A 12,148-nucleotide genomic window follows, 5' to 3' on the forward strand; every position below is an offset into this window, starting at 1 on the left:
CACCTGTCCTGCGCTCCTTCCCAGGGCCTGCGTGGTCCCTGCCCACGGCACAGGGAGGGCCCGGTCTGCACGCGTGTGCACGGTGCACAGGGCGGGGGTCTCTCTGGTGGACTCGGACGAGGGTCCTGGGCGTCCAGGGGAGGGCGTTTCCCACCACACGAGCGCCTTGCTGGGGTGTCCGGCATCCATGGCCCTGGCAGAGGCTCTCTAGGCTTCAGGGCCAGGGACGCAGCTCATGTGACCAGAGGACCCTCGGCCCCCAGAGGGGGCCTCCTGGACCAGGGGTCGGCACACTCTGGGACGGGCCAGGGGGCCAGTATTGGGCTCTGGGGCCAGTGTTCCTTGTCGAGGCCGCAGCCCGGGCCCCACAGACCTCATACAGAGTCCAAAGTGCAGTAGCCAGAGGCCGAGCACGAATGGCCCCGCAGCTGCTCTCCTTGACCCCCATCCCCTCCCCTGTGCTGCTCCCTCCACGACACCCCCTGCCCCCTTTGGTCTTTGGATGTCTCCCTCTCCTTCCCAGACCGCCCCCACCTGCCCCTGCTGCCCGGCCCCCAGGCTCCCTGCCCTCCCCAGCCAAGGGCAGAGGCGCCCTTGGAGGCCCAGGTGTCATGGGGAGGATGGGCAGAAGCCAGGACAGAGCCGAGGAGCTGGTGGGCAGCACGTGGGGGCCAGGGCTGCTCCCCCACCCTGTGCGCGTGGCCTGTGACTCCACGAGACTGGCCCTGGGCGCGGCGTTTGCTCGGAGGAACGTCCACCCCAGCGCCCTCCTGCCCGAGCCCTGGACACGCACTGGTCACCCGCCTGTTTGGCGCTGGCCCGCAGCCCAGTACTCTCAGGGCAGCACCGGACACTGTGGCTCCTGCTGTCCTCGTGTCCTGGGACCTGGGGACCACGAGCTCCTGGGTAGAATCAGTTCCCACGTCCCCAGATCTTTACTTCATCCCACTGGTTTGACTCCGTGTCTGTCTTGATACTGAAAATGTGATTCCTGAAAACGTTCACGCCATCATCTGCCTTCTGCTATCGTCTGTACAAAATACTTTACGAAGAATAATGGTCATCTTTGACCGAGAACAAGACCGGGCTGGGACGCTGACAGGCTCTTAGACCTCGTCCCTCAGGATGCAGAACGTGGCCTGGCCCCTGCCCGCCCTGCCTCCTCGGCGCCCTCGGGCCAGGTTCATCCTCTGCCGCTCCTCACGTGGGTCCAGCCCAGCCTGGCGGGGGCCCTGGCCTGGCCCTGGAGACAGACAGAGCCCCTCTTGCTAAGCCAGCATGGCTGAAGGTCCCGAAGCTTTGGGAAAGTTCCCGGGGCTGGAAATGCCTCAGCCTGGCGACTCCGTGTTGCCCTGCGCTCGACTCCCAAACCAAAGCCGGGGGCGGGCACCCTGGGCTCTGTCAAACCCGTAGTGCTTGGATCTCGCTTGGAGGGCCTCCTGGGCACAGCGGGAGTGGACATGTTGAGAGGCAGCGGGAAGATAAGGGCGCCTGGCAGGGGCTGCTCCTCGGACGCCGCTCCCTCGGGGGCAGGGGGAAGGCCCGCAGTGGAGGGTCCGCACCTGCCACGTCCCTCCCTCCGGACATAAACCTGCCGGGTGTTCAAGGCTCTGCTGCCGTCTGCCTGCATTTATTCACCAGAGTTCAGCATCCACGTGGGATGCGCAGAGGGCCCGCTGAGGAGACCCCAGGGGTCGGGCGGGCTTGAAACGGCCACAGAAATGGCAAGGCTGACACCGCGACACCTCGGTGCCCACGCGCCCCCTGCGCCGCCCCCCGCCCCGCCCCCTGTTCTGTGACGTGAGGCTGCTGCCCCCTCAGGGCTCCGCCCGAGGACGGAGGCCTGAGCTCCCCGGGGGAGCCAAGGTGGGCAGCTGCCCGCTGGACCCTGTGCTGTGAGGGGGCGGAGCCCAGGGAGGGAGCGGCGAGGAGGAGGGGGGAGCCCAGGCCCCACGGGCGACGACAGCCCATCTCCGGGAGGCCCGGACCAGTGTCCCCGGACAGAGAGCCCACCCCAGGGCTGGTCAGGAGCGTGGACGCCACAACAGCAGGGCTGTCCCAAGGGAGCCGGGCCTGCCTCTGCCAGTGCCTGAGGTCCCCCAGACGCCCTCGGATGCTGGGACCACCCGTGAGGCCCCCAGAGTTGTCCACGTCCTGGCCCCCTACGCAGGCCCAGTGTCACCCCCGTGGAGAGGGGCAGGAGCGCAATAACGCGCAGCCCTTAGCACGCGGCCATTGCCGCGCGCCTTTACCGCGCAACCCTAGTTACTAGGCAACGGTTCCCGCGAGACCGCTAACGCGGGCTGTTTAGAGCAGTGGTTAGAGGTCCCGCTAGGCCGGCGGTCGGCGGGGCGGTGGTCCTCCAGTGCAGAGCGAGGTAAGAGGCGGATGGCGGCCTTCTCTCCGGGGCTCTCCAGGCCCTCCGGCCTCGGGCTGGCGGCTGGCGGGTGAGCTGAGGGCCTGGGAACAGGCTGGGGGTGTGCCCTGCAGGGCTCCAGAGCCCTCGCCAAGGCCGCCCACTGGCTTCTGCGACCTAATGGCAGCGGCAGTCTGCATGGGTCTCAGCCCGTGGGACCTGGCACCCTCCCCCCACACCCCCGTTTGGGCGGCCCGAGGAGCCTGAGGGCCGGCTGGGTCCTGGGCGCCTGGCTCCCTCAGTGATGACGGCTGGGCAGGGTCTGGGGACCCGGCCCTGAGGGTGCCGCCAGCTGAGATCTGCCTCTTCAGCCTGGGCACTGGCGGGAGGACCCAGGCTGGGTGCTGGACAGACGCTCCAGGGCAGGGTAACCACACCCCCGCAGGGACCCCCGTCTCTTAGCCCGGACCTGGCCCTCGGAGGGTGAAAGTTGAGCCTTGGGACCTTCCCTTCTTCTTGTCAGAACAGGGAGTACCATTTGTTTGGTGGGGATTTACAGGATCATCTTGACCTGACTGTGACCTAACCTCAAGAACAAAGAATCTGCAAATCAAAACTACAATGAGGTATCACCTCACACCGGTCAGAATGGCCATCATCAAAAAATCTACAAACGATAAATGCTGGAGAGGGTGTGGAGAAAAGGGAACCCTCCTGCACTGGTGGTGGGAATGTAAATTGATACAGCCACTATGGAGAACAGTATGGAGGTTCCTTAAAAAACTACAAATAGAGCTACCATGTGACCCAGCAATCCCACTACTGGGCATATACCCTGAGAAAACCATAATTCAAAAAGAGTCATGTACCACAGTGTTCACTGCACCTCTATTTACGATAGCCAGGACGTGGAAGCAACCTAAGTGTCCATCGACAGATGAATGGATAAAGAAGATGTGGCACATATATACAATGGAATATTACTCAGCTATAAAAAGAAACGAAATTGAGTTATTTGTAGTGAGGTGGATGGACCTAGAGTCTGTCATACAGAGTGAAGTAAGTCAGAAAGAGAAAAACAAATACCGTATGCTAACACATATATATGGAATGTAAGAAAAAAGAAAAGGTCACGAAGAACCTAGGGGTCAGACGGGAATAAAGACACAGACCTACTAGAGAATGGACTTGAGGACACAGGGAGGGGGAGGGGTAAGCTGGGGCGAAGTGAGAGAGTGGCATGGACATATATACATTACCAAATGTACAATAGATAGCTAGTGGGAAGCAGCCGCATAGCTCAGGGAGATCAGCTCGGTGGTTTGTGACCACCTAGAGGGGTGGGATAGGGAGGGTGGGAGGGAGGGAGGGAGACGCAAGAGGGAAGAGATATGGGAACATATGTATATGTATAACTGATTAACTTTGTTATAAAGCAGAAACTAACACAGCATTGTAAAGCAATTATACTCCAATAAAGATGTTAAAAAAACAAAAACAAAACATAAAAGAACAAAGAATCTGACACCAAGAAGTCTGCAACAACTACCCACGCCCCTCTCTCACCTTTCCCATAAGAGGGCTCTGCCGAAAGCTTTCCAGGAGTTGGAGGCTTTTCAAGGCATGAGCCACCCACCGGCCCTGTAGCAAACCTTTCTCTGCTCCAAACTCCGACGGTTTGGTATTGTCACTGTGCGTCAGGGAGTTCGGTAACGGGGGGGGGGTGGAGTCAGGGTGACGGGGTGACAGGAGGTTGGCTCTGCCTCCTTCATTGCGAGCAGGCTGGCTGACTCTTCACACGTTCTCTTGCCCGTGTGGTCTCCTGCAGGATTGCTAAGGGGGCTGCTGGGGTAGAGAGCTGGTCATTCTTTCACTGCTGACTTCTTCATTCTTACTTCTTTTCATCTAGGAAAAGAATCAGCGCAGTGGACAAGGCGAGGTGTGCGTTCAGGAGAGCACAAGTCAGGAGTTACTTTCAGTTGCCTGGTGATCTCATTCTATAATTAGGTTCTTTAAGGGTAGAAGGGACAGAAGTGGGCAAAACAGGAAAGGGGGGAAAGGGCTGCTTTCCGTGTGCCAAACATCTGAAAAACTCTGAATCCCGACACACTTCTCACGGGGGCGTTTGGATGTGGGACTGGGCCCATCTTACTTAGGGCTTGGAAGAGGTGGAGGTGGGCCCTGGGACCCTCAGGGCCGGCAGCCTCCTCGGGCCGGGCTGTCTTTGGTGACCAATTTGGCTCTTCCGTGGTCACTGGTTATTCAAACTCGTTACTTCCATTTGATGACCTGGGATCTTCTGTAAAACCGTGCACTTCATCCAGGTTTCAGGTTTATTGCACAGTCCCTTATCAATCTTGCCTGTGCATCTGGTTAAAGTACCCTTTTGTTTAGCTTCTCCTTTCCTGGTGGCTGGCTGGACCTGCCCTCACGGGCCTCCACCTAGCTGTTCTCCTAACGCCCACCTGGGCACCCCCGTCCTCACCCGGCTCCAAACTCTGGATCCTTTCTTCTTTGACTTAACTTCTTAAGCCGGGGGTGATTGGAGCACGTTGTCTGCTCCCTATTTCCCCGCTGGCCAAGGGGTTCCAGAGCTCTGGAACTTGGGGCCCTCCTGTGCCCCGACACAGCGGCTTTTCTTTCAGGAGGCAGCTCTTCCTTTGATATTCCAGTTCTAGGTGCCCAGGCCCCGGTTATACCTTATTATTATCTATTCTGATGGATGGTTATTTGCGTTTTCCTGTTAAATCACATGTTCTCTGAGATCAGTACTGCTATCCGGCTTCTGGGGTTGGTATTTATTTATTTATTTATAATTAATTATTTTATTTATTTATCTCTGGCTGCGTTGGGTCTTTGTTGCTGCGCGTGGGCTTTCTCTAGTCGCAGCAAGCGGGGGCTACTCTTCGTTGCGGTGCGCGGGCTTCTCATTGCGGTGGCTTCTCTTGTTGTGGCGCACGTGCTCTAGGAGTGCAGGCTTCAGTAGTTGTGGTGCGTGGGCTTTAGTTGCTCCATGGTATGTGGGATCTTCCCAGACCAGGGCTCAAACCCGTGTCCCTACAATTGACCACTGCGCCAACCCCTGCGCCAACCACTGCGCCACCAGGGAAATCCCTGGGGTTGGTATTTAAATGGTCCATCCCTGGGTTCCTTCATCCCCCTCCCACCGCCCCCCCCATGTGGCTTTACTGTCTCTTGTGAGCAGCACAGCTGGATCTGGTGTTTTTAACTCCTGTCTCTCCTTTTTAAAAAAAATTTATTTATTTACTATTTCTGGCTGCGTTGGGTCTTTGTTGCTGCACGCGGCTTTCTCTAGTTGCGGCGAGTGGGGGTTACTCTTCGTTGCAGTGTGTGGGCTTCTCATTGTGGTGGCTTCTCTTATTGTGGAGCACAGGCTCTAGGTGCGTGGGCTTCAGTAGTTGTAGCACACAGGCTCAGGGTTGTGGGCTTGTGGGCTCTAGAGCGCAGACTCAGTAGTTGTGGCGCATGGGCTCAGTAGTTGTGGCTCGCGGACTCTAGAGTGCAGGCTCAGTAGTTGTGGCACACAGGCTTAGTTGCTCCGCGGCATGTGGGATCTTCTGGACCAGGGCTCGAACCCGTGTTCCCTGCATTGGCAGGCGGATTCTTAACCACTTTACCACCAGGCGGATTCTTAAACCACTGCGACAGAAGTCCCTCTGTCTCTCCTTCAATGAGCAAATGTAGTCCCATTTATTATGATTATTGATGTCTTTAGACTTTATTTCTACAATCCCCATTTGCATTTTCTGCACCCACCTTTAGGGATATGGCGTTTGTTGTTTTGCCTTCTCTTTCATTGTATTGATAAACTTCTTGGGACTTTCCTCGCGGTCCGGTGGTTAAGACTTTGCCATCCAATGCAAGGGGGTGCGGGTTCGAGCCCTGGTTGGGGAGCTAAGATCCCACATGCCTCATGGCCCAAAACCCACAAACATAAAAGAGAAGCAATATTGTAAACAAATTCAGTAAAGACTTTAAAAAATAAAATAAAATAATTCTGTACTCTTTTCTCTTTGCTTATTTGGAAATTATAAACTAAATTTCTGTTCTTTGAGCGCCTTAAAACGTTTAGATACTTGCTATAAAGTCTAAGTTGTTCACAGTAATGCAGCACGGTGCTCCCCTACGGCTGGGATGAGGCTCCCAATACCTGCTCATCTTTTTTTTTTTTTTTTTTAATCTTTATTTATTTATTTTTTGGTCATGCCGTGCGGCATGTCGGATCTTCGTTCCCCGACCAGGTATCGACCCTGCGCCCCCTGCAGTGAGAGCTTGGAGTCTTAACCAGTGGACCGCCAGGGAAGTTCCTCCTCCGCGGTCTTGATATTTCTGTAGCGTTTCGGTTTTGTTTTGTTTTGGACACAAAAATTAATAGGCTTTGTTTTCACGGTCAGTCATTAAATTTACTGATATTTGATCACCTTCTTGGCTCAATGGATTTCATTTTAATGACTAATTCTCCGCAGTAGCTGCTTCAGTAACCGCCGCTCAGCGTGGAGGTGAGTCTCTACTTTTTCTCACTCTCGAATGACAGGCTGTCTGGGCATAAGATGCGGCGCTGCTCCTCCGTGCCGGAAAGATTTTCTTTGTCCTCAAGGCCAGTAAGTGTCTGCCTCACTCCCACGCCCCCAGGACAGAGCCCCTAGGGCCTGGGGCAGGGGCAGGGCCAGAGCACTCCTGGAAAGGTCGCAGGGGAGAGGACTGGCCAGAGGGGGAGCCAGAGCGCACTCGAGTCTGGAAGGTCGGGGTTCCAGCTCAGCAGCCTGGATGAGAGCGTGGGGGGGAGGAGTGGGGGCTCGGGGGCACCTGCCAGGTGCGCACAAGCTCCCAGCGTTCATTAGAGATCCGGGCATTAGGGCCAAGGAGAGTAGCTGAAACGTGCGATTCTCCCCAGAGAAGCGAGGAGGCCGCAGGCTGGGCGAGGCCCGGCCCGCCAGCCCCCGGCCTGTGCAGGCCTCTCCCTGACCGTCCTGCCCAGGCCCTCAGTCTGGAGGAGAAAGGCCGGCAGGAAGGGCCCAGGCTCCTGAGCCCCCCAGCCCGCATCTCCTCCTCAGCCCGTCCCTGGCGAGGGACGCACGGCGGGCCCAGGAGAGCCTGCGCGTGGGCGGTGCCTGCTGAGTGCGCCTCCCCCGCCCACGGGGTGGAGGGGAGCGGAGAGGCAGCCAGCGTGTCTGTTACAGCGCCTGGATCTCATTTGAACGGCCATTAACGTGATTTATGCGTCTGCTTGGGATTGTTTGCTCCCAAATTTGTCACCAGCTCCCTTGATGCTGATTGAGAGACAGTGGTGCTGGTGCCCAGATGCGGCGGGCTGGGGAATGGGCGGGGGTCTGCGCTGCCTGGGCGGGCTTGGGGACACGTTCCTTCTGGAGCTCCCCTGGGGCCCCACGTGTCCCCCTCCCCTGCCAGCACCCCTCCACCCCTCCCAGCTCTCACCCACTCTGATTGGGGAGGTGCCAAGGAGCAGCTGTGTTGGTGGCATCTCTGGGCCGCATGGGAAGAGCCATGAGGCAGATGACGGGGGCCGTTGTCCTGCAGCCCCCAGGAGCCAGCAGTGCCGGGAGACAGCCCCCCGCCTCCCCTCCCCTCCCCCCAGGCCAGGAAAGACCAGCCCCTGGGCGGCCTCATTTGCCCGGAGCCCGTCACCCCAGCTTCTTCCAGACAAGGACCCTCCCCAGCCCGGGCCGTGCACCAGGGTGCAGATGTGACTTGGCGCATGAGGGCTGTGACGTGATTTGTGTGCAGGACACAGGCTCACTGAGGCCTCTCCTACGGCCCCAGGAGCCCCAAATCCAAACGGAGAGCTGCCAGGTCCCAGGCAGCTCCGCGGGTCTCCCCGACGACATTCCCGCATGCCCTGCTCCACCAGTTACTGCCGGGGCCCACGGGCACAGGCTGCCCCCCAGGCCAGCTGGGAGTGAAGACGCTGGTGAGTGGGTGATGATGGAGGCCCAGGCTGGTGTGCACGCCCTGTGGGGCTCTCGCACCCGCCGCAGGGCCTGTGCCTGCCCTCCCTGATCCCAGCTCGGGCACAGCCTCCTCTACTGGTCCTCAGCACTCTGAGACCCTGGAATGAGCAGGACGGGGGCCTACATCCCTGCCCCGGAGTCTTGGGGTGCATGCGTGCCTGGGTGCCCTGGCCCCGGCCCACGTTGGTGAAGGTTTTTACTGCAGTGGGTTTTTCCATGAAAGCCACCCTCTGGGGGTGACAGTTATGCTTACAAATTGCCTTCAAGCTTGACCACCCGAGCCCAGAGACCTCTGTTTTCTGCCCTGCCTGAACCCCCGTCAGTGTGGCCAGGCCTGCGCCCCTGAACCTCGCGGGTCCTCGCCGTGGCCCGGGGCCTGGACGGCCCTCAGGAACTCGGGATTCCGGCGGGGCAGCCTGGCTCAACCAACGAAGGTGCCACCTGGCCGAGGCCATGCCCCCAGACCTCAGGGCCAGCACGTGGGAGGACCAGACCACTGCCTCCGCCCGGCCTTCCCTGGAGCCACACTGCCCTCTGCTGGTGCCTCCGGGCATGGCGGGAGCCGCTAGGACCCCCGGTCTCCTGCTGCTCCGGTGCCTGGCGGGACCCTCCATCCCCCGTGTCAGGGCTGCTGGGCAGGAAGGGACCCCGGCCCCAGCACGTGGGGGCTTGGAGCTCAGGGACAGCCCTGGGGGAGGCTGGGACAGAGTCTGCCGACCCAGGGCCTCCAGCCCGGCTTCCGGTTCTCATGGCCGCCGGGCCGGTGGGGGCCGCCGGTACCCCCAGCTTCTCTTCTATCTCTGTCCATCCGTATTTTTGAGCACCCAAGACTTTAGAAGCTTAGTGTGAGAATGACTGTTCCGTGGTGGTGGTGGTGGGGGGCCCATCACTGGGCTGCCCCCAAACCTGACAGCAGCCGCCCAGACCTCTGCTGTCCTGGGAGGCCCCGCCTGGCTGTGCCCTGGCCACCAGAGGACCCAGGCAGTGACACTCTGCACTCCCCACGCTCCAGCCCACCCCGCCATCCCCTCTGACCCTGGGACCCATTTAAGGGACAGGAAACCCTCTGCAGGGCCCCACTGCTCCATCCAAGCCATGGGGGCCAGGCGGGGATTCAGGGCCCCTCCAGATCCGCCCCACGTTTGCCTGCCTCCACTGAGGACCCCCGCTCGTGCCACTTCATCACATTAGGGTCTGTTGGTGCCTGACTCCCCTGGGAGGGCAGACTTATGAGGGCTGATGCCCCAGGGCCCGGAAGGGGCCTGGCACAGGGGAACTGCGGAAGGAGGGATGGGAGTGGGGAGGAGGGGAGGGAGAGGTTGTAGGGGAGTGTCTGCCTCCACCCAGCCTCTCTCCTGACCTCCAGACCAGGCTTGAACTTGGAAAGGGCGTGGGCCCTGAAGCCCATTGCCCAGGCTCCTGGCCAGGCCTCACCTGTATTGGCCGTGTCACCTTGGCCTCTGGGTCCTTGCCTGGTAAAATGAGGCCCCAGAGGGACGGGCCACGTGTGGGGTGAGATCAGTGCCTGGGCCTCCCGGAGCGCACTGCTACCCTTGACTGTGGTTACCTGCGGCTGCCCACTGGGCACCTCCACCCGGATGAGCACAGGCACCCAGTTCATATCTACGAGGAACCTGTGCTCCGCCCAGGCCAATGCCTCGTGTCTGGGTCACGTCCTTCCTGTTCGGTCCTCCTGAACCCCCAGGCATTCTGCTCCCTCCCTTCTGTGTCCCATCCTGGACACGGGAGCCTGAACCCCGGGCGGGCAGGCGGACACCCCTTCGTGCAGCCTGAGAAGTTGCGTTCACCTGGCCATCCCCTGGCCACACGACGCTAGCTGCCCCTCGCTTCCACAATGGACGTGTGCATGGGAGCCCCGGGTGGGCTGTGCTGGGGCGTGGGGTCATGCGATTATCCCAGTGAGCCCAGCGAGCAAATGCCTGCTGAATACCAGCCGAGCGGCCCAGGTGCACACCCGGCTACACCGCCAGAACAGTTACCGCAGACTTAGCGGCTGAAAGAGCACAACTTTATCTCACTGTTTTTTTTTTTTTTTTTTTGGCTGCGTTGGATCTTTATTGCGGTGCGCGGGCTTCTCATTGCGGAGCACGGGCTCTAGGCACGCAGGCTTCAGTAGTTGTGGCACGTGGGCTCTAGAGCGCAGGCTCAGTAGTTGTGGCGCACGGGCTTAGTTGCTCCGCGGCATGTGGGATGTTCCCAGACCACGGCTCGAACCCGTGTCCCCTGCATTGGCAGGCGGATTCTTAACCGCTGCGCCACCAGGGAAGCCCCTCACTGTTTCTTTAGGTCAGTCGTCTGAGTGGGCTCTACCGAGTCGTCTGTTCCCGGTCACATGGGGTGAAGGCTCTGTGTCGGCCGGGCTGGCTCTTACCTGGAGCTCAGGGGACAGCTTTCCTCAAACTCATCCAGGTCCTTGGCAGACTCAGCCTCCTCAGGGTTGTAGGACTGAGGGCCCCATTTCCGCTGGCTGTGGGTCTCCCGCTCCTGCTCCCACGTGTCTGTCCACCTGGCACCTGAAATCTCTCTGGTTTCCTCTCTTGCTGCATTTCTCTGGCTCCAGCTGACTGTTTAAGGGATAGCACGTTCTCTGCTCTTAAGGGCTCCTGTGAATAGGTGAGGCTGGTCCAGACAATCCAGGACCCCCTCCCCACCTCAGGGTCCCTCTGTCAAGGGACGTGACGTTTTCACAGGTTCAGGGAGGCCATCCCTGCTATGCCTGCTAGGCCACAGTGTCCTCACCTGCACATGGACAGAGGCCCCTGCTTCATAGGACTATGGGGACTAAACACTGGGCCTTATTGGGGGTGTATTTCTGTGCAGTTTTATCTAAACCTGCATACTTTTACAGAGAATTCTTTTTTAACATTTATTTATTTTTGGCCGTGTCAGGTCTTAGTTGTGGCATGCGGGCTTCTCTCTCGTTGTGGCGCACAGGCTTAGTTACCCCGCAGCATGTGGGATCTTAGTTCCCTGACCAGGGATCGAACCCACGTCCCCTGCGTTGGAAGGCCGATTCTTAACCACTGGACCGCCGGGGGGCCCCCATAATGGTTCTTATTACACTACAATTACGGTATTGTTCTAATGTAACTGCCCTTTATTTCTAAAGTTATAACAGCTTCACTTCTCTGCTGAAAGTCTCGGTGCCCCCTTTTATCAAGAGAAAGTTGAAAATCCCTAGATGGGTGGATGAACCTCCAGGGCTGGAACGCCCCCTCCCACACCCCACACCCCCTCACCCAACGCTCCCTCACAATCCTACCCTGGTCCAGTGGAGCCACTGTCCTCCTCCCAGCTCACAGGTGCCCAACCGTGTCCCACCAGAGACAGAGGAGGCCACCCAGGGAGGGGCGGTCATGGCCCCACTGGGCTGGGCGGCGGGACCCACACTTCAGGCCCCTCCCACTCGCACAGGACCTGAGGGAGGGTCCGCTGGTGGTGAAGGGTTGAACCCTGGGGTTGGCGGCCTGGTAAGCGGAGGGGGCGCCTGGAGGGTCCGTCGCCTTGAGTCCACCAGGAAAAAGGTCTCTTCTGGAGGAGCCGGTCCACAGGCAAGGAAGGCCAACTGGCCCTTGCAGCCTGGGGTGGACCAGCGCCGGACGGGACCTCGGGGCTCAGACACAAGAGGTCAGTGGAGACAGCTTCCTGCGCAGGGCCCAGAGCCAGACTGGACCCCAGGCTTCTGCGTCCCCAGCCCCGGCTGCCCGGGCACAAGACTGGGGGGCGAGGCCGTGGGGGGGTCCTAACCAGCCTGCGGACCACACGCCTCCCCCAGGGACCC

This window comes from Phocoena sinus, chromosome 19, assembly GCF_008692025.1.
Source record: "Phocoena sinus isolate mPhoSin1 chromosome 19, mPhoSin1.pri, whole genome shotgun sequence".
Classification (NCBI taxonomy): Eukaryota; Metazoa; Chordata; class Mammalia; order Artiodactyla; family Phocoenidae; genus Phocoena; species Phocoena sinus.